This window comes from Schistocerca gregaria, chromosome 8 (assembly GCF_023897955.1).
Source record: "Schistocerca gregaria isolate iqSchGreg1 chromosome 8, iqSchGreg1.2, whole genome shotgun sequence".
Lineage (NCBI taxonomy): Eukaryota > Metazoa > Arthropoda > Insecta > Orthoptera > Acrididae > Schistocerca > Schistocerca gregaria.
Genome location: NC_064927.1, coordinates 406,798,458 through 406,824,614, shown reverse-complemented (window position 1 = coordinate 406,824,614; position 26,157 = coordinate 406,798,458). Strand labels below are relative to the sequence as shown.

The following is a 26,157-nucleotide window of genomic DNA, read 5'->3' as shown; positions in this document are numbered from 1 at the left end:
CTATCGAAAACTCTGTCCAATTCGTGATCACACTACGCGAAGTATTCACCAGTTCGAACATTTCAGAATTCAACTTAGTGATTCACAAATTAACACACAAAGTACAAAGGTTAGTGACCCATACTCCGGCTGTCTCAGTTCTGTGAATCAAGCAGCAGAAGGTAGACTTCTATTCTGGAGCACATTCGAACTTCTCGAAACGTAATATCCCTTCAGAAATTAAAATATAGTAGCCGTCCATCCACCTCCCAAAATCAGTCACCTACACGACCGAATCATGCACATTACCTCAGGCAGTGATGTCCTCTTCCAGTACAAACGTAAAAGTGCCCCGCATCGCTCCCTTGTGCACTTCTCTTGAGAAGTCCCAGTCTCCACTTGACTTTCGTAGTGTTCCGTTACTTTCTGCTTTCACATTGGCTGAAGGCGATCTCCACCAAAAATACATTGTTCTAGACATGAATTTACTCATATTGACCAGTTTCCTGATTAATATATTACAACAATATTTAAATAAAGAAATGTTAGCAATATCCTGTCAGATTCAGATAATTTACATCGAGCGAAGTGGCGCAGTGGTTAGCACACTGCACTCGTATTCTGGGGGACGACGGTTCAGACCCGCATCCGGCCACCCTTATATAAGTTCTCCATGATTTCTCTAAACCGCTTCAGGCAAATGCCGGGATGGTTCGTTTGAAAGGGCACGGCCGACTTCCTTCCCATCCTTCCGTAACCCGAGGGGACCGATGACCTCGCTGTTTGGTCCCTTCCAGCAAACTGACCAACCATCAGATATTTTACAATAATTATAAATACAGTTTTGTGTATAAGTAAATATGCAAATATTCTTTTGCAAGTGCGCTCACGTTAAGTAACAACGTATTGTCGTTAAATACTGTTTGAATAATTATCTATGCCTCCTTGATATAAGCGGCTTATGGTTCTCTTTTGAATTGTGATCTCCACTAACACATGCGATCAACCACTTTTAATTGAGCACAGTTTTTTAATAGCACTTAGTATCAACATTTAAATAAACTTACTGTCAAAATAGTATAAAGTCTTCATTAATTAATAACACAAGTATGACAACGTATCAGATACTAATACTGTATTCATTTGCTGCCTACATGTAGCGAACGCGAAATTCTGACAAACATTTGTGCAAGAAAAAAGATATGAAAACGTAATGAATCAAGAAAAAAAAACTGTCAGAGGTGATAGCTACTGTGCAATTCTATCATTGGAGATAACATTTGTAGAAATCACATGAAGTGATTGCATGTTGTTAACTCAGAGGGTCACTGTGAAAATATTTATTCGCTGACAGATAATAACTTCTATAGCTTTAAAGATACTGAGGTATTGTTGGTGGAATTGGAGATGCCTCATTTTTCTGGTATTGCCGATGTAGTTAGATTTGCAGTAATATTTGACTGTAAATTATTGTAGCCGCTCAAAGGGCTGTAAGAAGCCGTCTTTCAGATTATCTCAAAGCCCGCCATTGCTGGGATCTCTTACGCGATCGATGCGCCGTCCAAATTCTCCGTACGCGATTTTCCACACACCCAAGCCTTTGCTAAGGCACGTGGCTCGTCTGAAGTGCTTTAGCGGCGCGCCTAGCTACGACGTCATCTCTTCCCTGGGGTTGCACAGCTTCGCAAACAAATTCACCTTACCTTGGAACATTTCTGGCCGGTCGATCAGATCGCCCACACACATTCTCAAGTTCATGATCATCTATTTAAAAATTTTAAGAGTAGCAACATTTCCAGCTTTCAGTTATTTTCTGGTATGATGATCGAAACAACACACTTAAAGTAGGATTCATTTTATTTCGGAAGAGCCTTTACAGACTGCTTCAAGCCCAAGTTAATACTTAGTTGTGGAAGTAATATTTTTAATCTACAAGTGGTTCACACAAGACGATTTTATTGCTGGGCAGATAACGTGATTTGCCCGAACTTATACACTCGAATACTTTGGCGTTGATGAGCTACCCCATTCACATAAAAGAGGAGCAATTTTCTGTACTAAACTGGCATTCCTACTAAAATTCTCATTGCTAAAGGTAAAATAAACTTTATTCCATTATGAAAAAAAAGTTTATTATGGACTCACAGGACATATTAGGTCAAAGGACGACATACTTGTAATACATATAGTTGTTGTTGTTGTCTTCAGTCCTGAGACTGGTTTGATGCAGCTCTCCGTGCTACTCTATCCTGTGCAAGCTTCTTTATCTCCCAGTATCTACTGCAACCTACATCCTTCTGAATCTGCTTGGTGTATTCATCTCTTGGTCTCCCTCTACCATTTTTACCCTCCACGCTGCCGTCCAATACTAAATTGGTGATCCCTTGATGCCTCAGAACATGTCCTACCAACCGATCCCTTCTTCTGGTCAAGTTGTGCCACAAACTTCTCTTCTCCCCAATCCTATTCAATGCTTCCTCATTAGTTATGTGATCTACCCATCTAATCTTCAGCATTCTTCTGTGCCACCACATTTCGAAAGCTTCTATTCTCTTCTTGTCCAAACTATTTATCGTCCATGTTTCACTTCCATACTTGGCTACACTCCATACAAATACTTTCAGAAATGACTTCCTGACACTTAAATCTATTCTCGATGTTAACAAATTTCTCTTCTTCAGAAACGCTTTCCTTGCCATTGCCAGTCTACATTTTATATCCTCTCTACTTCGACCATCATCAGTTATTTTGCTCCACAAATAGAAAATCTCCTTTACTACTTTAAGTGTCTCATTTCCTGATGTAATTCCCTCACCATCACCCTACTTAATTCGACTACATTCCATTATTATCGTTTTGCTTTTGTTGATGTTCATCTTATATCCTCCTTTCAAGACACTGTCCATTCCGTTCAACTGCTCTTCCAAGTCCTTTGCTGTCTCTGACAGAATTACAATGTCATCGGCGAACCTCAAAGTTTTTATTTCTTCTCCATGGATTTTATTACCTACTCCGAATTTTTCTTTTGTTTCCTTTACTGCATGCTCAATATACAGATTGAATAACATCGGGGAGAGGCTGCAACCCTGTCTTACTCCCTTCCCAACCACCGCTTCCCTTTCATGTCCCTCGACTCTTATAACTGCCATCTGGTTTCTGTACAAATTGCAAATAGCCTTTCGCTCCCTGTATTTTACCCCTGCCACCTTTAGAATTTGAAAGAGAGTATTCCAATCTACATTGTCAAAAACTTTCTCTAAGTCTACAAATGCTAGAAACGTAGGTTTGCCTTTCCTTAATCTTTCTTATAAGATAAGTCGTAAGGTCAGTATTGCCTCACGTGTTCCAGTATTTCTACGGAATCCAAACTGATCTTCCCCGAGGTCGGCTTCTACTAGTTTTTCCATTCGTCTGTAAAGAATTCGAGTTAGTATTTTGCAGCTGTGACTTATTAAACTGATTGTTCGGTAATTTTCACATTGTCAACACCTGCTTTCTTTGGGATTGGAATTGTTATATTCTTCTTGAAGTGTGAGGGTATTTCGCCTGTTTCATACATCTTGCTCACCAGATGGTAGAGTTTTGTCAGGACTGGCTCTCCCAAGGCCTTCAGTAGTTCCAATGGAATGTTATCTACTCCGGGGGCCTTGTTTCGACTCAGGTCTTTCAGTGCTCTGTCAAACTCTTCACGCAGTATTGTATCTCCCATTTCATCCTCATCTACATCCTCTTCCATTTCCATAATATTGTCCTGAAGTACATCGCCCTTGTATAGACCCTCTATATACTCCTTCCACATTTCTGCTTTCCCTTCTTTGCTTAGAACTGGGTTTCCATCTGAGTTCTTGATATTCATACAAGTGGTTCTCTTTTCTCCAAAGGTCTCTTTAATTTTCCTGTAGGCAGTACCTATCTTAGCCCTAGTGAGACAATCCTCTACATCCTTACATTTGTCCTCTAGCCATCCCTGCTTAGCCATATTGCAATTCCTGTCGATCTCATTTTTGAGACGTTGGTATTCCTTTTTGCCTGCTTCATTTACTGCATTTTTATATTTTCTCCTTTCATCAATTAAATTCAATATTTCTTCTGTTACCCAAGGATTTCTACTAGCCCTAATCTTTTTACCTCTTTGATCCTCTGCTGCCTTCACTACTTTATCCCTCAAAGCTACCCATTCTTCTTCTACTGTATTTCTTTCCCCAGTTTCTGTCAATTGTTCCCTTATGCTCTCCCTGAAACTATGTACAACCTCTGGTTCTTTCAGTTTATCCATGTCCCATCTCCTTGAATTCCCACCTTTTTGCAGTTTCGTCAGTTTCAATCTACAGTTCATAACCAATAGATTGTGGTCAGAGTCCAAATCTGCCCCTGGAAATGTCTTACAATTTATAACCTGGTTCCTAAATCTCTGTCTTACCATTATATACTCTATCTGGTACCTTTTAGTATCTCCAGGGTTCTTCCATGTATACAACCTCCTTTCATGATTCTGAAACCAAGTGTTAGCTATGATTAAGTTGTGCTCTGTGCAAAATTCTGCCAGGCGGCTTCCTCTTTCATTTCTTAGCCCCAATCCATATTCACCTAGTACGTTTCCTTCTCTCCCTTTTCCTACACTCGAATTCCAGTCACCTATGACTATTAAATTTTCGTCTCCCTTCACTATCTGAATAATTTCTTTTATTTCATCATACATTTCTTCAATTTCTTCGTCATCTACAGAGCTAGTTGGCATATAAACTTGTACTACTGTAGGAGGTGTGGGCTTCGTATCTACTTGGCCTTAATAATACGTTCACTATGCTGTTTGTAGTAGTTTACACGCATTCCTATTTTCCTATTCATTATTAGACCTACTCCTGCATTACCCCTATTTGATTTTGTGTTTATAACCCTGTAGTCACCTGACCAGAAGTCTTGTTCCTCCTGCCACCGAACTTCATTAATTCCCACTATATCTAACTTTAACCTATCCATTTCCCTTTTTCAATTTTCTAACCTACCTGCCCGATTAAGGGATCTGACATTCCACGCTCCGATCCGTAGAACGCCAGTTTTCTTTCTCCTGATAACGGCATCCTCTTGAGTAGTTCCCGCCCGGAGATCCGAATGGGGGACTATTTTACCTCCTCAATATTTTACCCAAGAGGACGTCATCATCATTTAATCATACAGTAAAGCTGCATGCCCTCGGGAAAAATTACGGCCGTAGTTTCCCCTTGCTTTCAGCCGCTCGCAGTACCAGAACAGCAAGGCCGTTTTGGTCATTGTTACAAGGCCAGATCAGTCAATCGTGCAGACTGTTTCCCTGCAACTACTGAAAAGGCTGCTGCCCGTCTTCAGCAACCACACGTTTGTCTGACCTCTAAACAGATACCCCTCCGTTGTGGTTTTACCTACGGTACGGCTATCTGTATCCCTGAGGCACGCAAGGCTCCCCACCAACGACAAGGCCCATGGTTCATACATATAGTATAACATACATGTTACATAACATTATAAAAAACTGAACTTGATAGAAGAAAAATAAGAACAGTTACGAAATCAGCATAAAATGTTGCTTAATCACATTACACGTGTGGTGTGTACTCTGTCGGGCATGTCCAGCATATCAGACACCATATATTTGTAATATTGTACATCGCCAATGCGCATCACGTCACAACTCTTGCAGGAATACAAAAAAAGCATGCTAGCAATGAGGTTAATGAACAGGGACGCTGTATGCGAGTGACAAGTTGAGATCTGGAGCGGACGTGAAGCGTGTCCGGATGGCGAAGCGGTTAAGCCAACCGCTCTCATTAAGCGGGAATTGTAGGGAGTCCTGGTCCCCACAAATTTTCAAATTTCACAATTGAATTTATTTTAGTGGCTGATTTTGCTGATGTCTTGATTTCTCTTATCTTCTTTAAAAAAAAAAAAATTCTGTGGTGTTATGTCATGCAGGCCCGTGTTATTGTTTTGCGATCGCATCATGCTGAAGTTCTAACACAAACCGCAGTCAGTCTTTGGCCTCACAGATCAGCCTCCTTCATCTTCGACCTGAGTATGCTTGTCAAGCTGAAACCGCACAATTTTTTTGTCACCATCACTTACTGAATAAGCGTCCGGATATAGTTTTAATATCCAAGGATAAGTAAAAACGCTATGGTCGTCAAACTTTCCCTAATATGTGTATTGTAACTGTGTTGTACATTTCAGAAAGTCGAGCTGAACTACGTGGTTATGAGATTGATAGTGCAATGCAACAGAGAGGTTACACTCCACCCACGGCACTTGCCCGTTGAGAACGCAGCCGACGGCGTCCATCAACAATATTTCGATTGTAAAAACGAGTAGCGGCGTTGTGACTTTGTCCAAATTAACTGGTCCAATCTGTTTTAACATGGTCTAGACAGGAAGTACCTTTTCAACCCTACGAGAAGTTGGTCCGAGTCGTGAAGGACAGTCTTGGGTAAAATGTTGTCGCAAGCGATCTATTGCGTGCGGTATGTCATAACTGGAAGACACTACAGACGGTATATATTACTTTGCATATTCTTCGAATATAAATTTTGGTGTATCTCGCTTCTAGTTTCGTTGTTGACAAAGTTAGGATTCACCTAACTGTTAATAGGGTACAGGGAGATCTTTAGTAGCGAGTTAATGTTCGATGCGATGCGTAATTATTTATTGGTACTGAAGCCTGTGTACAAAACGTTTTGTAAGTGAGTGTCTAAGGCTGTTAATTATTTTGAAAAAAGCTAATTTTTGCCATCAGCTGTACAATAATATGAATATTATTATATTAAAGGAAGATTAAAGTTAACTGAGAAATAAAAGTTTGAAAGGTCTTTCAATGGAAAGCAAATATATGCAATGAATTCTAGAACAAAAGTCGGCAAGTAATTTTAGATGGAGTCTGGATACTTTCGAAGACTTTTTTCGAGACCGATAAAAAAAACTTCATATTCCTTATCAACTTTTTATTTTAATTTTCATTCTCAAGCTAGTATAAAGTGCAATAGGTAGGCATACTTCTATTTAAAAATCCAGAGAAACCTTCACTGTTTTTTTTTTACTTTCAATCACAAAAAATAAGAAATACAGTAAATACTTTGGCATATTTGTATTGAAAACTCAAAAAAACATGCATTCAGTAGTATTTTTTATTATAATATTCGCTCACAAAATATGAACTTCAATAGACGGCATATTCGTATTAAAAAATCTGTGGGAGAAATTAAATTTGCTGTCTTGAGCCAGCTTCTTAAAGTTAGGTTCACGTGGGGAGTAGCTTATGCGAATAGCGTCTTCCAAGGTCGGTGGCCAATAATCTTGAGGGACACTAGTTTTTCAAAAAATTCATTTTTGAGAATGGTATTTCACAAATACATGTCGAAGCAAACATAATAGCCAGGTACATAGCTAATTTTATAGTAATTTTCATGTTTTTATGGGACGTGTTTACTCCAAAATTATTCAGCGGAAGCAGTTTTATACGTTTGCAAGAAATGTTTTCGTGCAAATCTGTTATCTTGATTTGGAGTAAAGGTTTTGACAGGCAGAGAAACTTCGTAGCCACATCTGCCCGTTCCTCCGCTGGGGAAACTTCAAGAGGCGATTTTAAGTATCATTACAGCTTCTCTAGGTTTGAAAAATCTTCGAATCTCTCCATAAATTTCTTCTTAAGATCTGACGTCAAATTTGAGAATATTTAAATGTGTATTTCACAAATGTTTTTAGATTAAAAAATTGTTCGAAAGTGAAAAAATTCTTGGCTTGCAATGTCTTTTTCAAAGGTAGCTTGCTTGGAACGAAAAGAAGGCACCCTTTGTATCAAATCACATACAAATTTTCCATTTCCTTGTAGCTTAGTGTTTAGCGCGTTTAAATAATTCAGTGCGTCTTTCAAGAAAGCCACAGCTAGCGTACTGCGTTCGTTTCCTAGGAAAGCCAAATGGTTCCTGTTTCTTGTGAATCCAAGTTCTCTAAGAAAGATGTTACTTCTTTTTTATCTGGCAAAACGTTAAATCACTTGCTTTTTACTTAGTCGACGGACATTGTTGTGGCACAGTAACTCATAATGCGTCGAATCATACTCAGAAAGGAACTCTTCGAACTGTCCGTGCTGAAGAGCATACGAGACCTCAAAAAACTTGATCAACCTGTCCATTACTTTTTTCAGAGACACACTAAATTTTCCAAAAGGGCTGCCTGGCGAATGATGCGCTAATGAGATAGTAGCCCAGCATTTTCAGCTTAGTTCTCTTTACTAACCCTTTTCCTTTTCCGATGATCACGGGGGTCCCATCAGTTGAAAAGACAACCATTTTATCATAAATAACGTTTGATTTTGTTATCGAGTCATCTAAAGTCTTGAATAAATGTCCTCCACTAGTCTTGCATTTCAACGGCGATATTGTTAGCAATTCTTTCCCAAATTCTTTACGTTCAGTGACCTAAACTCGCACGAAAATGGACATTAGTGCTTTATCAGCAATGTCGCATGATCCATTTAATGCTATAGCGTAGCAAGGCCCCTTCTGCAGAAGTTAGAGCAAACTACTTTTATTGACAGCAGGCAAAATTACTGTTCTTCTTGTAGTACTTCCTGCCGACAATGGAATACCTCGAATTGCAGCAACAACATCCATTTTCTCTTTAAAAACTGACAGGGGCACTTCCAAGAACCTTTTTTTTTTACTAGCTCAGAGTCTTAAAATGACTTCTGGTTTTTATTAAGCGTCCAACACACACTCATCACTGCTTATGCAGATTTTTGTTGCTCGCTCATAGAGCGAACTAGGAAGGCCATCCTTTTTTTGTTAGAAGCTAGGTATGTCTGGAGTTTTCCTAGATGAGTTTGACTACGCAGATGAGAATTTATATGAAACTACTGATGAGTTGTTTCGTAGTGTCGCTTTAAATTGACATTTTTAACAAGAGCTACAGTTCTGTTATGTGGCAAACACGAACAGCTCCAGACCTAACAGGCAACATAAAAAATATTGTCCGTCAACTCGGTAAAAAACTTCCATATTCACTATCAACTTCACGCTTTTTAAGATCAATATCGATGCATAAGAAACTTTGTAAGCCTCGATAAAAACGAAACGCACCGAACGATATGGGAACAACTACTGACGGTGACAAGATTTGTGTACTTTATTTAGATACGTTCGCTATAAAAATACCGACGCCCTGCACACTGCACGTGCCGACACACCGCAAAGGAGCTGCTACCGCGTCAAAGGGGCCGAACTGCAAAGGAGACGCCTCGTTGTCAGAGCTCGCCGCAGCCGAGTGAGCTAACATGAAGTTTCATGAAGTAGCTTTAAAGTATCGTTCGAGTTACGAGCACAAAAATGGAGTTTAAATCAGATAGAGATTTCAGAGTGTACAGAGCTTTTATGTGGCCACCTTTCTCCCTTGCGCCCCCGCTCTTCGCCGCACTGCTCTGCTCTTCACAGCATAGCAATTGTGTATTTCATCTACTTCTAACCAACTATTAAGAAATATAATTATTCAGCACTTAATTGTACCCTACTAGAAAAAAAATTATAAGGGCGGTGCTCAAATTGGATTGGATTGGATTGTTTGAGGAAGAGGTCATCGGTCTCATCGGATTAGGGAAGGACGGGGAAGGAAGTAGGCCGTGCCCTTTCAAAGGAACCATCCCGGCCAATGCCTGTTCGATTTAGGGAAATCACGGAAAATTAAATCAGGATGGCCGGACGTGGGATTTAACCGTCGTCCTCCTGAATGCGAGTCCAGTGTGCTGCCACTGCGCCACCTCACTCGGTAGTGCTCATATGAATTGTTATCTAGAGAAAAATATTTTTTAAATGATTTGAGTAAGTAATTTATAGTGTTAAAATATTTTTGGCGGGCCAGTTTTTGACTTTCTCGGTCCGTTCCTGGACCGCGGTCCGCCAGTTGCCGATCGCTTCTGTAGAGTCGTAACTTCGGAAAATTTAACGCATATAGTTTTAGTTACAGTACGACTGTCTAGTTTAAAATGAATATTAAATACGATTTTAAAGAGAGTTTCTCGAGAGACAAAGATACATAGATTCTGACTGGATTATAATATTGGAGAACTAACTATAACTGGCAAAGATAAAAAGCTGAGGAACTCAGATTTATTTCCGTGAAAGGAAGCCATTGTAGGAAATAGAATATATCGCTGACTTGTCTTGCAGCTTAATCTGTGCAAGTCCGTGATACATTTTACAGAACAAAAGAGCGTTGTTGTGACTGGCTGGAAATTTCATTAATAAAGGGTTTACATAAGTAGTTTTTGCTACTGATATTGACTAGGTATCAATGAGAGAGAAGTTATAATTTTAATATGCATTCTTATGTTAATTTTTAATGGACTTACTCTCAATAGATTTTCGATAATACTCTGGTACTAACTAGTCAGCGATGTACAAGATGTTAAGAAACAGTCTGAAAAGCTTGGAAGGATATTGGAGCGTATGTTGTGTTGAGAAGTAATTGTTAAGAAAAACCAGCCGGGGTGGCCGGGCGGTTCTAGGCGCTACAGGCTGGAACTGCGCGACCGTTACGGTCCTGCCTCGAGCATGGATGTGTGTGATGTCCTTAGGTTAGTTAGGTTTTAGTAGTTCTAAGTTCTAGGTGACTGATGACCTTAGAGGTTAAGTCCCATAGTGCTCATAGGGGACTGATGACCTTAGAAGTTAAGTCCCATAGTGCTCAGAGCCATTTGAACCATTTAGTTAAGAAAAAAATTCGATACGTTGCGCCATTTCTGAGTTAATCAGCATTGAAGTGAATCAAGTGAGTTACCATAGCTAAAAAAAATCCATTAGGCCTGTGAAAGTATTGTTAGGCAGATAATTTCTGTTAACGACATTTATGTTGGAAGATATCTAACTGTAATTACTACCATACACTACTACTACTTTTTAAAAATTCGTGACTACTTATAAACGATCCATCAAGAAGCAAGGAATCTTTGTAAGAATGCAGTAATTCAGACGCATTAAAACTAAAATAGTTTTTACGTAAACTAAATATTTTGTTCTAAAAAACGTACATAGAGGTGCCATGGCGAACTGGGACCGGTTAAACTATACGATAACACTAATAGGCCGTCAAGTGTCAGCCATATAGTGCTTGTTTACACAGTGTTAAATAAATTAAATTATACTTGTTTACGAAGTGGCACGGTGCACATGTTAACTTCTACAGTCTCATCGTGCTCATATCCTCTCTGACGCAGACAATCCATCCCATCCTTGGTCTTCCCCTCGGTGTATTACCTCTGATATCTTCTTCCACCACCTGGATGATGATGTAGCCTTCTCGACGCATTACGTATCCATTCCACTTCCGACTCCTCTGTTCAATCGCCGCCCCTATGTCCAGCGATTTGTGCAACTATCGTAGTTGGAGATTTTTGCTTTTTTTCAGTCATCTCTATCCTTCACTGGTGTAAAAATCTTTCTCGGCACCGCATTATGAAATACAGGTGTTTTCTCCCTATCTTTTAGGTCAGAGTCCAGGTTTCTGTTCCTTATAGAACCACCAAATCTTCAAGTACCTCGATAATAGCCCGGACTTGAGCAGCTTTCCAAGTCCGATACATTTACGTTTGAAATAGGATTGAATTTACGTAACTGACGGTAGTCTGTAGCACAACTGTTCTAATGGGGATGGCATGCGAACGTGTAATTTAGTTCTTCGCTTGTGCACTTGGCCCTGCACTGAATTTTTCTTACTGCGAGAATGTAAATTAAATTTAGCTGCGAGAATATAAACTGTCAATAACTTTAACAAATTTACGTAACACACAAACTGAATCTGATACAGTCTGCCTGCTTAGCTGAGTGAACCGACACTGTAGCTCAGTGTGTTCGGTCAGAGGGCTAGCTGCCCTCCGTAATCAAAAAACTGAGTGAACGGATCAACGATGAACTTGAACAGGCGTCATGGGACGTCCACCCCGAACAAATGCAACGACACAAGGAACCAAATGAGATTCAAAATAAAAACATGGTGGTAACATGCTTGCCTCTCATGCAGCGGACCAGGGTTCGATTCCCGACCGGGTTAGAGATTTTCTTCTCTCCTGGACTGGGTGTTGTGTTATCATCATTTCGTCCTCATCACCAGCACGTACCGCATTTGGCGGCCGAACGTTCCCGGTTGGGGCCATACGCTCAAAATGGTTCAAATGGCTCTGAAGACTATGGGACTTAACTTCTGAGGTCATCACTCACCTAGAACTTAGAACTACTTAAACCTAACTAATCTAAGGACATCACACACATCCATGCCCGAGGAAGGATTCGAACCTGCGACCGTAGAACCGCTCGGTCACTTAGGCCAGCCATACGCTCATTTTTCATTTTTATAGCTGATGCAACACTATTGATTTGAAATTGGCCATGGTAATAAAACAAAACTTGATCAATTTGAAAATAATGGTGCCTGTGCTTAATGGATGCTATCACTGAAATAATAAAATTTCTTACCTTTACCTGTGCAATGGTAACGCTCTTCGCACTGCTCTCTGTTAGTACTCTAAATTGTGTAGCTAGCAATCAGCTATTGCACAACGCTGTTTGCTTAGCATACATTTTAATTAAATCGTATGTGACTGAGACGATAGCTTCTTGAGAAAAATAGTTAATTGAAAATGTCATGGATCTGGGAACTGGTATCGACTGGGGTGAATAGCAATATGACACTAACTTTAAAATTTGTATTTTGAATCTTTGAAAATTAATAATGCTCTCATCTAACACACTCAATTCACTGATTATACATTAACAATCATCTTCACAAAATCAATGGATGTGATTGTCTCAATCACTACTTATGAATACGCACATTGTACACTCCTGGAAATGGAAAAAGAACACATTGACACCGATGTGTCAGACCCACCATACTTGCTCCGGACACTGCGAGAGGGCTGTACAAGCAAAGATCACACGCACGGCACAGCGGACACACCAGGAACCGCGCTGTTGGCCGTCGAATGGCGCTAGCTGCGCAGCATTTGTGCACCGCCGCCCTCAGTGTCAGCCAGTTTGCCGTGGCATACGGAGCTCCATCGCAGTCTTTAACACTGGTAGCATGCCGCGACAGCGTGGACGTGAACCGTATGTGCAGTTGACGGACTTTGAGCGAGGGCGTATAGTGGGCATGTGGGAGGCCGGGTGGACGTACCGCCGAATTGCTCAACACGTGGGGCGTGAGGTCTCCACAGTACATCGATGTTGTCGCCAGTGGTCGGCGGAAGGTGCACGTGCCCGTCGACCTGGGACCGGACCGCAGCGATGCACGGATGTACGCCAAGACCGTAGGATCCTACGCAGTGCCGTAGGGGACCGCACCGCCACTTGCCAGCAAATTAGGGACACTGTTGCTCCTGGGGTATCGGCGAGGACCATTCGCAACCGTCTCCATGAAGCTGGGCTACGGTCCCGCACACCGTTAGGCCGTCTTCCGCTCACGCCCCAACATCGTGCAGCCCGCCTCCAGTGGTGTCGCGACAGGCGTGAATGGAGGGACGAATGGAGACGTGTCGTCTTCAGCGATGAGAGTCGCTTCTGCCTTGGTGCCAATGATGGTCGTATGCGTGTTTGGCGCCGTGCAGGTGAGCGCCACAATCAGGACTGCATACAACCGAGGCACACAGGGCCAACACCCGGCATCATGATGTGGGGAGCGATCTCCTACACTGGCCGTACACCTCTGGTGATCGTCTGAGGGGACACTGAATAGTGCACGGTACATCCAAACCGTCATCGAAGCCATCGTTCTACCATTCCTAGACCGGCAAGGGAACTTGCTGTTCCAACAGGACAATGCACGTCCGCATGTATCCCGTGCCACCCAACGTGCTCTAGAAGGTGTAAGTCAACTACCCTGGCCAGCAAGATCTCCGCATCTGTCCCCCATTGAGCATGTTTGGGACTGGATTAAGCGTCGTGTCACGCGGTGTGCACGTCCAGCACGAACGCTGGTCCAACTGAGGCGCCAGGTGGAAATGGCATGGCAAGCCGTTCCACAGGACTACATCCAGCATCTCTACGATCGTCTCCATGGAAGAATAGCAGCCTGCATTGCTGCGAAAGGTGGATATACACTGTACTAGTGCCGACATTGTGCATGCTCTGTTGCTTGTGTCTATGTGCCTGTGGTTCTGTCAGTGTGATCATGTGATGTATCTGACCCCAGGAATGTGTCAATAAAGTTTCCCCTTCCTGGGACAATGAATTCACGGTGTTCTTATTTCAATTTCCAGGAGTGTATTAGTAACAAAACAACTTTCTTTACCTTCATTATTTTCAACTTCTGTTGAGAGTCCTTTTACAGTTAGCAAACATCATAGTATATTGCAAATAAAGTAATCATTACCGCCCATAGCGATTAAGTGTACATCCAGCACACATCAGATACATCACGTCTTTTCACTGGAGAGTCCTCCATACATCTCTCGATCTAAAGTTATTCTAACGCACTACCCAGAACATCTTGATTCAGCGCTCGCTGTTGAGTAGCAACGCTACTACACAATCGATATTAAATTTGACCATCTGTGGTTCAATATAATATTTTCTTACAAAACTCGAGTTAATATGGGACAGTATTCAGTGAAAGGAATGAGCTAGGTCAAGAAATAATGGTAAGAATTCAAGCAGGAAACAGATCAAAGGTTTGCACTGGAAAGATATATAAACAGAAAGCAATTATTAATAAGTCCTGGTTATGCCCTAATTTTGTGTTAGTTATTGCTTAAACAAACCGAATGTACTTCATGGACGTTTAATTGAAACCCCTTGAACAATCCTATCTGTCATCACATAAATGTCTTCTGCTTTATCATCACTACGGCTACTCTATTTATTAGATAACTGTTGGTGCAATATTTACAACAGATGGACGACAGTGATCTTGAATCTATTAATATTCAGATTTTGTACGTGTTCAAATTCACACTTAGGTTAACACCAGATGTAGCTGTAAAAACTGACGAATTTCGATTATTAGTTGTAGATAACCGGACATTTTTGCCTATCAATTTTCATTCTCAACCGTTTCCAATTTAGGGGCACAGGTGTACGTAAAACGTTGTGTGGGATATGAGAATGAACTGCTTTGTGAACTAAAAATACATTAACCTTCACAGCACTGGCCACAATAGAGAAGGCGCGAGCAAACTCGGCCCTTGACTTTCACAACGCCCTCTGTATTGCCTGGCATCCGCTCGCCTGTCTTGTGGCTCTTCCTCCTCTCCGTAGCTGACTCCGAATAGAAAGGCAAGAGTAGGGCAGAATACATGTATTCATCATATGTGAAACGCAAGTACTTCTTCCCCAACTGCGACTCTGGAAACCACCTTATCAATTCTGTCAAGCACAGTGACTGTATTACTTATCATGGCGATATACACTCCTGGAAATGGAAAAAGAACACATTGACACCGGTGTGTCAGATCCACCATACTTGCTCCGGACACTGCAAGAGGGCTGTACAAGCAATGATCACACGCACGGCACAGCGGACACACCAGGAACCGCGGTGTTGGCTGTCGAATGGCGCTAGCTGCGCAGCATTTGTGCACCGCCGCCGTCAGTGTCAGCCAGTTTGCCGTGGCATACGGAGCTCCATCGCAGTCTTTAACACTGGTAGCATGCCGCTACAGCGTGGGCGTGAACCGTATGTGCAGTTGACGGACTTTGAGCGAGGGCGTGTAATGGGCATGCGGGAGGCCGGGTGGACGTACCGACGAATTGCTCAACACGTGGGGCGTGAGGTCTCCACAGTACATCGATGTTGTCGCCAGTGGTCGGCGGAAGGTGCACGTGCTCGTCGACCTGGGACCGGACCGCAGCGACGCACGGGTGTACGCCAAGACCGTAGGATCCTACGCAGTGCCGTAGGGGACCGCACCGCCACTTGCCAGCAAATTAGGGACACTGTTGCTCCTGGGGTATCGGCGAGGACCATTCGCAACCGTCTCCATGAAGCTGGGCTACGGTCCCGCACACCGTTAGGCCGTCTTCCGCTCACGCCCCAACATCGTGCAGCCCGCCTCCAGTGGTGTCGCGACAGGCGTGAATGGAGGGACGAATGGAGACGTGTCGTCTTCAGCGATGAGAGTCGCTTCTGCCTTGGTGCCAATGATGGTCGTATGCGTGTTTGGCGCCGTGCAGGTGAGCGCCACAATCAGGACTGCATACGACCGAGGCACACAGGGCCAACACCCGGCATCATGGTGTGGGGAGCGATCTCCTACACTGGCCGTACACCTCTGGTGATCGTCGAGGGGACACTGAATAGTGCACGGTACATCCAAACCGTCATCGAACACCCATCGTTCTACCATTCCTAGACCGGCAAGGGAACTTGCTGTTCCAACAGGACAATGCACGTCCGCGTGTATCCCGTGCCACCCATCGTGCTCTAGAAGGTGTCAGTCAACTACCCTGGCCAGCAAGATCTCCGGATCTGTCCCCCATTGAGCATGTTTGGGACTGGATGAAGCGTCGTCTCACGCGGTCTGCACGTCCAGCACGAACGCTGGTCCAACTGAGGCGCCAGGTGGAAATGGCATGGCAAGCCGTTCCACAGGACTACATCCAGCATCTCTACGATCGTCTCCATGGGAGAATAGCAGCCTGCATTGCTGCGGAATGTGGATATACACTGTACTAGTGCCGACATTGTGCATGCTCTGTTGCCTGTGTCTATGTGCCTGTGGTTCTGTCAGTGTGATCATGTGATGTATCTGACCCCAGGAATGTGTCAATAAAGTTTCCCCTTCCTGGGACAATGAATTCACGGTGTTCTTATTTCAATTTCCAGGAGTGTACAATGACGTGACAGCACTCACGGGACAGCGATATACACATACACATATGGCAGTATTAGTTCGTAGACGCGGTATAAAAGGGCTGTACATTGGCGGAGCTGTCATTTGTACTAAGGTCATTCATTTGAAAAGGTTTCAGACATGATTATGGTCGCACAACGGGAATTAACAGACTTTGAACGCGGAATGGTAGTTGGAGCTAGAGGCAAGGGACATTCCATTTAGGAATTCATTGCGGGATTCAGTATCCAAAGTTCTACACAGTCAAGAGTGTGCCGAGAATATATCTCAGGCGTTACCTCTCACCACGGACAACGCAGCGGCGGACAGTCTTCACTTAATGACCGAGAGCATAGGTGTTTGTAAAGAAGAGTCGACAGTGCTAATGGAAAAGGAACACTCCGTGAAATAACCGCACAAATCAATGTAGGACGTACGACGAACGTATTCGTTAGGACAGAGCGGCGAGATCTGACGTTAATTGGCTATGGCAGCAGACGACCGACGCGAGTGCCTTTGCTAGCAGCACCTCTCATGGGCTGTGACCATATCGATTGGATCCTAGACGACTAGAAAACCGTGTCCTGGTCAGTTGAGCCCTGATTTCAATTGAGCTGATGGTAGGGTTTGAGTGTGGCACAGACTCCACGAAGCCATGGATCCAGGTTGTCAACAAGGCACTGTGCAAGCTGGTGGCGGCTTCATAACAGTGTGGTGCTGTGTTTACATGGAATTGACTGGGTCCTCTTGTCCAAATGAACCGATCATTGACTGGAAATGGTTACCTCCGGCTACCTGGAGACCGGTTTCAGACATTCATGGACTTTATGTTGCCAAACAACGACGGGGCTTTTAGGGATGACAGTGCACCATGTCACTGGACTGCAGTTGTTCATATCTGGTTTGATGAAAATCCTGAACAATTTGCGCGAATGATTTGGCTACCCAGATCGCCCGGCATAAATCTCATCGAACATTTATGGGACATAATTCAGAGGTAGGTTTGTGCACAATATCCTTCATCAGCAAAGCCGCCGCAATTATGGAGGGTTATAGAAGTAGCGTGGCTCAATATTTTTGCAGGGGCATCCAGTGACTGGTTGAGTCCATGCTACGTTGAGTTGCTGCAAATTCAAATGGCTCTGAGCACTATGGGACTTAACATCTGAGGTCATCAGTTCTCTAGAACTTACAACTACGTAAACCTAACTAACCTAAGGACATCACACACATCCATGTCCGAGGCAGGATTCGAACCTGCGACCGTAGCGGTCGCGCAGTTCCAGACTGAAGCGCCTAGAACCGCTCGGCCACAACGGCAGGCCGAGTTGCTGCACTACGCTGAGCAAAAGGAGGTCCGGCACAATATTAAGAGGTATTCCATTATTTTTTCACCTCAGTGTAAAACCAAGCCGATTACAGCCAAGATACGGTGCAGCCGTATCTCGCTGCTATCAGAAAACTAGTGCGGATTAAGTTCAAAGAGGGGTTCATCGCATGGCACAATGTCCTAAAGGCTTTAATACCGACATTTTGCCTGTAAATATCGAAATTTTGCCTGACATTTAAATACAGTGTCGAGCAAAAATCGATGGTTCCTTTTTTATTAATCTTCGAGGGGTCGGTTCCTTGAAACGTCATATTTTCGTATAACGTAAGATTTTTTACGAAATATAATCACATACGAAATGCCTTTAGCTGCCGATTTATCGTTAATCGTCATTTTATTATGACAAATCATACCCAAAAGACGCTTTCCGCTGCTTCGAACCATCATATCCAGTGTTTGAAAAGTTTCGAGACTGGATTGATAAAAAGTAGAAAAAAGTTAAGATGGTGGTATTAATGCTTCAGGTGTTCTACACAGTCTCTCAGAGGCTAAATAAAGCACACGCAGCGTTCATACAACCATGTGACAGGGTCTGAAAAATTTTTGTTTCTGATGTTGAACTCGCGTGTCACATTCGCATCTTCTTCGGTCTTGGAGAACCATCAGAGATCCATTCTGTACTTCATCCTTTGGTGGTAGTTTCGTATTAATAACACAAAGTCTCGTCACCCGTGAATATTTTTTTCCAAAAAGGAACTATCCGCGATATTCATTGTAACCAAGTCACGTGCATGCATCGTCGTATTTGTTGGGGAGTCAAGACGTGCGTGTAAAAAAACTTTGCCCTCTCTTCCTCAAAACAATGTGGGGAATGTCTTGAACACTTGATCTGGATATGTTCAACTCCTTACTCCATTGCGATCTATGGGACAACAACATGGGCACGCAATGGCCACACATCCACTACTTAACACTGCCTGTTAACAATTGGATGGTGCAATGCACATCTTTTGTTCGCAGCTGTTACCTCAAGCTGCCGCTGTAGCTACTGGTGATCTGATGTCGCTTACATGCCAGGAATCAAATCAGTCTTTTTGAACGGGCAGCGTGTGTTTGTAGCACGTACGTTATAATAAACAGTGAAATTAAAATAAAAGACACATCATGAAGGAATTATTCGAATTGGACAGAAATCGATAGATATAATGTACATGTACAAACAGACTAGCGTTTACAGTTTCGGAAAAAAATGGATAGTTTATCTGGGGGAAAGAGCTGCACAAGTTAAGCAAGTCGATAATGCACTGATCCACCTCTGGCCGTTATGCAAGCAGTTATTGGGTTTAGCCTTAACTGAAAGAGTTACTGGATGCCCTCCTGAGGAATATCATGCCAATTTCTGTCCAATGGGTGCATTAGATTTTCGGAATACCGAGCTGTTTGGAGAGACTTGCCCTAGTTGTTGTTGTTGTGGTTGTGGTCTTCAGTCCTGAGTCTGGTTTGATGCAGCTCTCCATGCTACTCTATCCTGTGAAACCTTCTTCATCTCCCAGTACCTACTGCAACCTACACCCTTCTGAATCTTCTTAGTGTATTCATCTCTTGGTCCCCGTCTACCATTTTTAACCTTCACGCTGCCCTCCAATACTAAATTGGTGATCCCTTGATGACTGAGAACCTGTTCTGCCAACCGATCGCTTCTTCTAGTCGAGTTGTGCCACAAACTCCTCCCCAATTCTATTCAATACCTCCTCATTAGTTATGTGATCTACTCATCTAATCTTCAGCATTATTCTGTAGTACCACATTTCTAAAGCTTCTATTCTCTTCTTGTCCAAATTATTTATCGTTCATGTTCCACTTCCATACAAGGCTAGACACCATACCAATACTTTCAGAAACGACTTCCTGACACTTAAATCTATATTCGATGTTAACAAATTTCTCTTCTTCCGAAACGCTTTCCTCGCCATTGCCAGTCTACATTTTATATCCTCTCTACTTCAGTTAATTTGCTTGCCAAATAGCAAAACTCCTTTACTACTTTAACTGTTTCATTTCCTAATCTAATTCCCTCAGCATCACCCGGAACCGTGCGACTGCTACGGTCCCAGGTTCGAATCCTGCCTCGAACGTGGATGTGTGTGATGTCTTTAGGTTAGTTAGGTTTAATTAGTTCTAAGTTCTATGGGACTTATGACCGCAGATGTTAAGTCCCATAGTGCTTAGAGCCATTTGACCATTTTTTTGTCGTCTGTGATGTGGCCCGACGAGCGGGAGTGATGATCTGGGGTTCATATCTTTTCATAGCAGCACCCTATTGGTTGTCATTCGCGGCACCCCTACGGCACACCGGCATCTCATCGATTTTCTCTGTCCTTTTTGGTTCCCCTTCAGGCTTACTTTCGTGCAAAATAATGCTTGCCCGCACACAGCGAGAGTTTCTGCCGCTTATCTTCGTGTTTGCACAAACACTACCTCAGCCTGAAAATGTTAGCAGCATTATCGGAAGAGCCCTACTACCAACTCGTAATTTTGACGATCTAACATCCCAATTGGGCGGAATTTGGCACTATATCCCTCAGGAGGAAATCCAGCTACTCTGTCAGTTAATGCCAAGCCGAATAACTGCTTGCACAAGGACCAGAGTGGAACCAACGCGTTATTGACCTTCTCAGTTTATCAAGCTCTTTCTCTTAAATAGACTACTGGCCATTGAAATTGCTACACCAGGAAGAAAGGCAGATAAACGGGTATTCATTGGACAAATATATTATACTAGAATTACATGTGATTACATTTTCACGCAATTTGGGTGCATAGATCCTGAGAAATCAGTACCCAGAACAACCACCTCTGGCCGTAATAACGGCCTTGATACGCCTGGACATTTAGTCAAACAGAGCTTGGATGACGTGTACAGGTACAGCTGCCCATACAGCTTCAGCACGATACCACAGTTCATCAAGAGTAGTGACTGGCGTATTGTGACGAGCCAGTTGCTCGGCCACCATTGACCAGACGTTTTCAATTGGTGAGAGATCTGGAGAATGTGCTGGCCAGGGCAGCAGTCGAACATTTTCTGTATCCAGAAAGGTCCGTACAGGACCTGCAACATGCAGTCGTGCATTATCCTGCTGAAATGTAGGGTATCACAGAGATCGAATGAAGGGTAGAGCCACGGGGTGTAACACCTCTGAAAATTAACGTCCACTGTTCAAAGTGCCGTAAGTGTGAACAAGAGGTGACCGAGACGTGTAACCACGCCGGGTGATACGCCAGTACGGGATGACAAATACACGTTTCCAATGTGCGTTCACCACGATGTCGCCGAACACTGATGCTACCATCACCATGCTGTAAACAGAATCTGGATTCATCCGAAAAAATGACGTTTTGCCATTCGTGCACCCAGGTTCGTCGTTGAGTACACCATCGCAGGCGCTCCTGTCTGTGATGCAGCGTCAAGAGTAGCCGCAGTCATGGTCTCCGAGCTGATAGTCCATGCTGCTGCAAACGTCGTCGAACTGTTCGTGCAGATGGTTGTTTGTTGCACTCGTCTCCATCTGTTGACTCAGGGATCGAGACGTGACTGCACTATCTATTACAGCCACGCGGATAAGATGCCTGTCATCTCGACTGCTAGTGATACGAGGCCGTTGGAATCCAGCACGGCGTTCCGTATTACCCTCCTGAACCCACGAATTCCATATTCTGCTAACAGTCATTGGATCTCGACCAACGCGAGCAGCAATGTCGCTATACGATAAACCGCAATCGCGATAGGTTACAATCCGACCATTATCAAAGTCGGAATCGCGATGGTACGCATTTCTCCTCCTTACACGAGGAATCACAACAACGTTTCACCAGGCAACGCCGGTCAACTGCTGTTTGTGTATGAGAAATCGGTTGGAAACTTTCCTCGTGTTAGCACGTTGTAGGTGTCGCCACCGGCGCCAACCTTGTGTGAATGCTCTGAAAAGTTAATCATAGGCATATCACAATAAGTTGTTCCTGTCGGGTAAATTTCGCGTCTGTAGCACGTCACCTTCGCGGTGTAGCAATTGTAATGGCCAGTAGTGTACGTTTTTTTGTGTGAACAGAGCTGATAAGAGACAATTGTAACGGTTACATTTAGTGTCTTGATTAATATTGATTATTAATCTTCTAAGCAGATTAAAACTGTGTGCCAGTCTGAGCGTCGACTGAGAATGTTATTTATACATTTACTCATCAGACGCTACAAGCCTTAAATAATAAAATGTCGTTTTTTGGTGTTTTTGTGTTCTTTGGAAGACGTTTGGTTCTATATCTTAAGTGAAGCTCTTAGAAAAAGTCAAGTTTCATACATAACTGGTTTCAGTCAAGCGTAACAAGCAGAATGCAAGAAGTTACGCTGAATAATTCTAACAACGTTGGAAGACTAGAAAGTTTTTGTGATTTCAGAGAAAACACTAAGGAAGTTCCATATGGTTTAATTTTGGGTCCACTCCTGTTACTTATATCTGTGAATGACCTTTCACACAACATTCAGCAAGCGGAGTTGTTGCTTTTTGCAGATGATACTAGACTTATAGTAAATCCTATTAGAGAGATAGCCACAGAAGATATAGTTGATTATGTGTTTCAGAGAGTTATTAAGTGCTTTTCAGAAAATGTACTCTTCCAGAATTTTGAGAAAACATACTGTATTCATTTCTGTGCAACAATCGGAATCGTAGCAGCATCTGATGGTGCATGAACAAGAGTCAGCAAATAGGGTAGAATTCTCCAGTTTTTTGGGTACATATGCTGATGGGATCTTGATAGGATGAAGTATATTATTGAGCTTCCCAAGCAATTAGGTTCCGCTACTTTTGCTCTTCATATAATTGCTAGTCTAAGAAACGAATCAACCGCCTGATATAATTTAGATATTTCCACTCAGTAATGTCTTACAAAATAATTTTCAGGGGTAAGTCACTACATAGAAAGAAAGTTTTGATTGCACAAAAGCGAGAGTAACAACAATAAGCGGTGTTCACCTGCGATTGTCATGTCGGTACCTCTTCAAGCACTCCGTCTGCAGGCCACAAATGGCCCATCGGGACCATCCGACCGCCGTGTCATCCTCAGCTGAGGATGCGGATAGGAGGGGCCTGTGGTCAGTACACAGCTCTCCCGGTCGTTATGATGGTTTTCTGTGACCGGAGCCGCTACTATTCGGTCGATTAGCTCCTCAATTGGCATCACGAGGCTGAGTGCAACTTGAAAAATGGCAATAGCGCGTGGCGACCCGGATGATCACCCATCCAAGCGCCGGCCACGCCCGACAGCGCTTAACTTCGGTGATCTGACGGGAACAAGTGTATCCACTGCGGTAAGGCCATTGCCTACCTCTTAAATGATTTAGATGTTTTATCTGCACCATCATAATTCATATATTCACCAATGAAAATCATGAAAAATAACCTATCAGAATTTGAGAGTAGTATTCGAGTAAAAGTGTCATTTATCACACACTATTAAAGTATTGGTAAGTTAGAAAGTAGTTCGGTATACAACAACAAAAATTGTTTATTTCTTAGCCCAGTAACATAAAATGTCTGACGGGTGGCGAATAAAGTGGCAAACCTAAACTTAAAACATTTCCCCTGACAATTCCTGATATTCCATGGACGAATTTCTGTTAAAGAACTAGTAGCCTAAAAGAAACCTTGTTTTTAAGTGTAATCGCTTGAGCAAATGTAAAATATTTAGTGTCAAGACTAGTCATGTATGCATATCCTGTAAACTGTTACATTCCACATCATTTCGGTAAAAGACTGCTGCAAGTGATCTGTGGAACTAACCAAGTAACTAACGCATCTGGGTCCTGGCGGCAGGTTCGACTCTCGGTGTGGAATGCACTTTTAACTTCTCAGGAAGTTTATTAAAAGCGCACACTGCGCTGTAGAGTGAAAATTCATTCAGGAGATCTTGAGTATGTTGGTACTACAAACCAACCTGTACAGCATCGCGTAATTTGATTGAATAAAATTTTATTTCCTGTTAGCTTCACTTTTTTGTGTTTTCCATCAGTCTTCTGAATGGTTTGATGCGGCAAGCTACGAATTCCTCTCCTATCTCAATGTCCTCAATAATTTGTTGGATATATTCCAATCTCTGTCTTGGCCTATCGTTTTTACACTGTACAGTTCCATCAGATATTCCTTGATGCGTAAATTATGTCCTATTATCCTTTCCTTTCTTCTTGTCAATGTTTTTCAAATGCTGTTCCTCTCGGCAATTCTGGGGAGAACCTCCTCATTCCTTGTCTTAAGAGTCCATCTAATTTTCAACCTCCTCCTTTAACACCACATCTCAAACGCTTCTTTTCAACCTTTTCCATAATCCATGATTCACTTTCATACAATGCTGTGTTCCAAACGCACGCTCTCAGTTGTGTGTTCCTGACGTTAATCTCTGTGTTTGATACTAATAGATATCTTTTCGCGAGAAATGTCTTCCAAGTTATCAGGATGTCTTCATTTCGCTCACTTCGTCGTCCTGTACTTTGATATTAAATTTATCATTAATCTCATTTCTGCTGTCCCTAATAACTTCCTTTTCCTTCGGTTTACTCCCAATTCATTTATGTGGTACGTATACAGGGTGACCTCTATAGTACCTCTTATTTGTATCGTACGAGTTTGCACATCGGGAACTGGTGAACAGAACACTCTACGCTAATGTAACCCCACAAAAAAGCCAAGAATGAGTATGCCTGTCGAACGTGGTGGCCATGATTTTAGACACTCTCTACTGATCCATCTGTCCAGCAAGGTTTCATCCAAGAACTGGCGAGCAAATAACCCCCTCTGTGGCGGTGTACCATTTTTTCAGTACTACTCGTAGTTAAAATCTCTGTAAATGACATGCAACGTGAAGTTCCAACATCTTGCCGTAATGGGAAGCACAGTAAAGAAGCACGTCCAGTAATGGTGTTGCTGATTAAGCGCCACCTCACAATCACTTTCGGACTGTCCCTTACCTGCTGTACTGGGAGATGGTTCTTCAACCCTCAGATCCGGACATTATGTCAATTTACTTTCCCGAGGATATGAAAATCAGCTTCATTGGAAAAACAAACTTCATTGAGATGGTCATTCTCTGCCTCGATTCGTTCCAGCATGTTGCTCGTCTTGGCCTGTCATACGCCTGTAAAGCTTGCGTGGGTTGGAGTTTTGTATGCATGGAAATGCAACCGTTTCTGTAAAATCTCCACCACAGTACTCCGAGGTTTGCCTGTTTCTCTGGAAAGACGATGCGTCGATTCGCGCTGACAGCGTCGCAACACTGTGCATACGCTATCAACAGCCTCGTCTCTCACTCCATGTTTACCATCCACTGATGGTCTTCACAGCGGACAGATGTAGACCACATTTACTACAGAGCTGCCGCTAAACAATAATAGGAGACAGTGTTTCATGGAACCACAAAACACACTGCATTTTCTCCTTCGTAGACGCCACTGTGACGGCCGTGCTGCTAAATTACGCTACCTGCAACAGGATGGACAGAAAAGAAACCAGATGTCGTCAGAGCACATGTTTCTCCATAACCAAAACAAGGCAGAAAGCTGTACTTAGTGATTAAGCAATATAGTAGGAGGACATAATTATAATTCGGGAGAAATCACATATGGAGTTCCCCACGGCTCAATCTTACGTGCACTCTTGTTCCTCTTATATGGAGGAGGAGGAGGAGATTAATGTTTATCATTCCGTCGACAGCGAGGTCATTAGAGACGGCGCACAAGCTCGTATTAGGGAAGGATGGGGAAGGAAATCGGCCCTTTTAAGGGACCATCCCGGCATTTGCCTGAAGCGATCTAGGTAAATCACGTAAAACCTAAATCAGGATGGCCGGACGTGAGTTTGAACCGTCGTCCTACGGAATGCAAGTTCTGTGAGCTAACCACTGCGCCATCTCGCTCGGTACCTCATATATGTAAACGATATTCCGTCTAATACCCAACAAACAG

General features: G+C 42.9%; 1 protein-coding gene and 1 pseudogene across 2 annotated transcripts in view; one reads left to right on the top strand and one right to left on the bottom strand.

Annotated features, from left to right (window-relative positions):
• Nucleotides 1-26,157, top strand: part of LOC126284412 (serine/threonine-protein kinase BRSK2) — a 1,848,446-nt gene that overhangs the window by 1,512,427 nt on the left and 309,862 nt on the right. The gene's annotated exons all lie outside the window — the stretch shown is intronic.
• LOC126285625 (5S ribosomal RNA) lies at nucleotides 23,408-23,525 on the bottom strand (annotated as a pseudogene).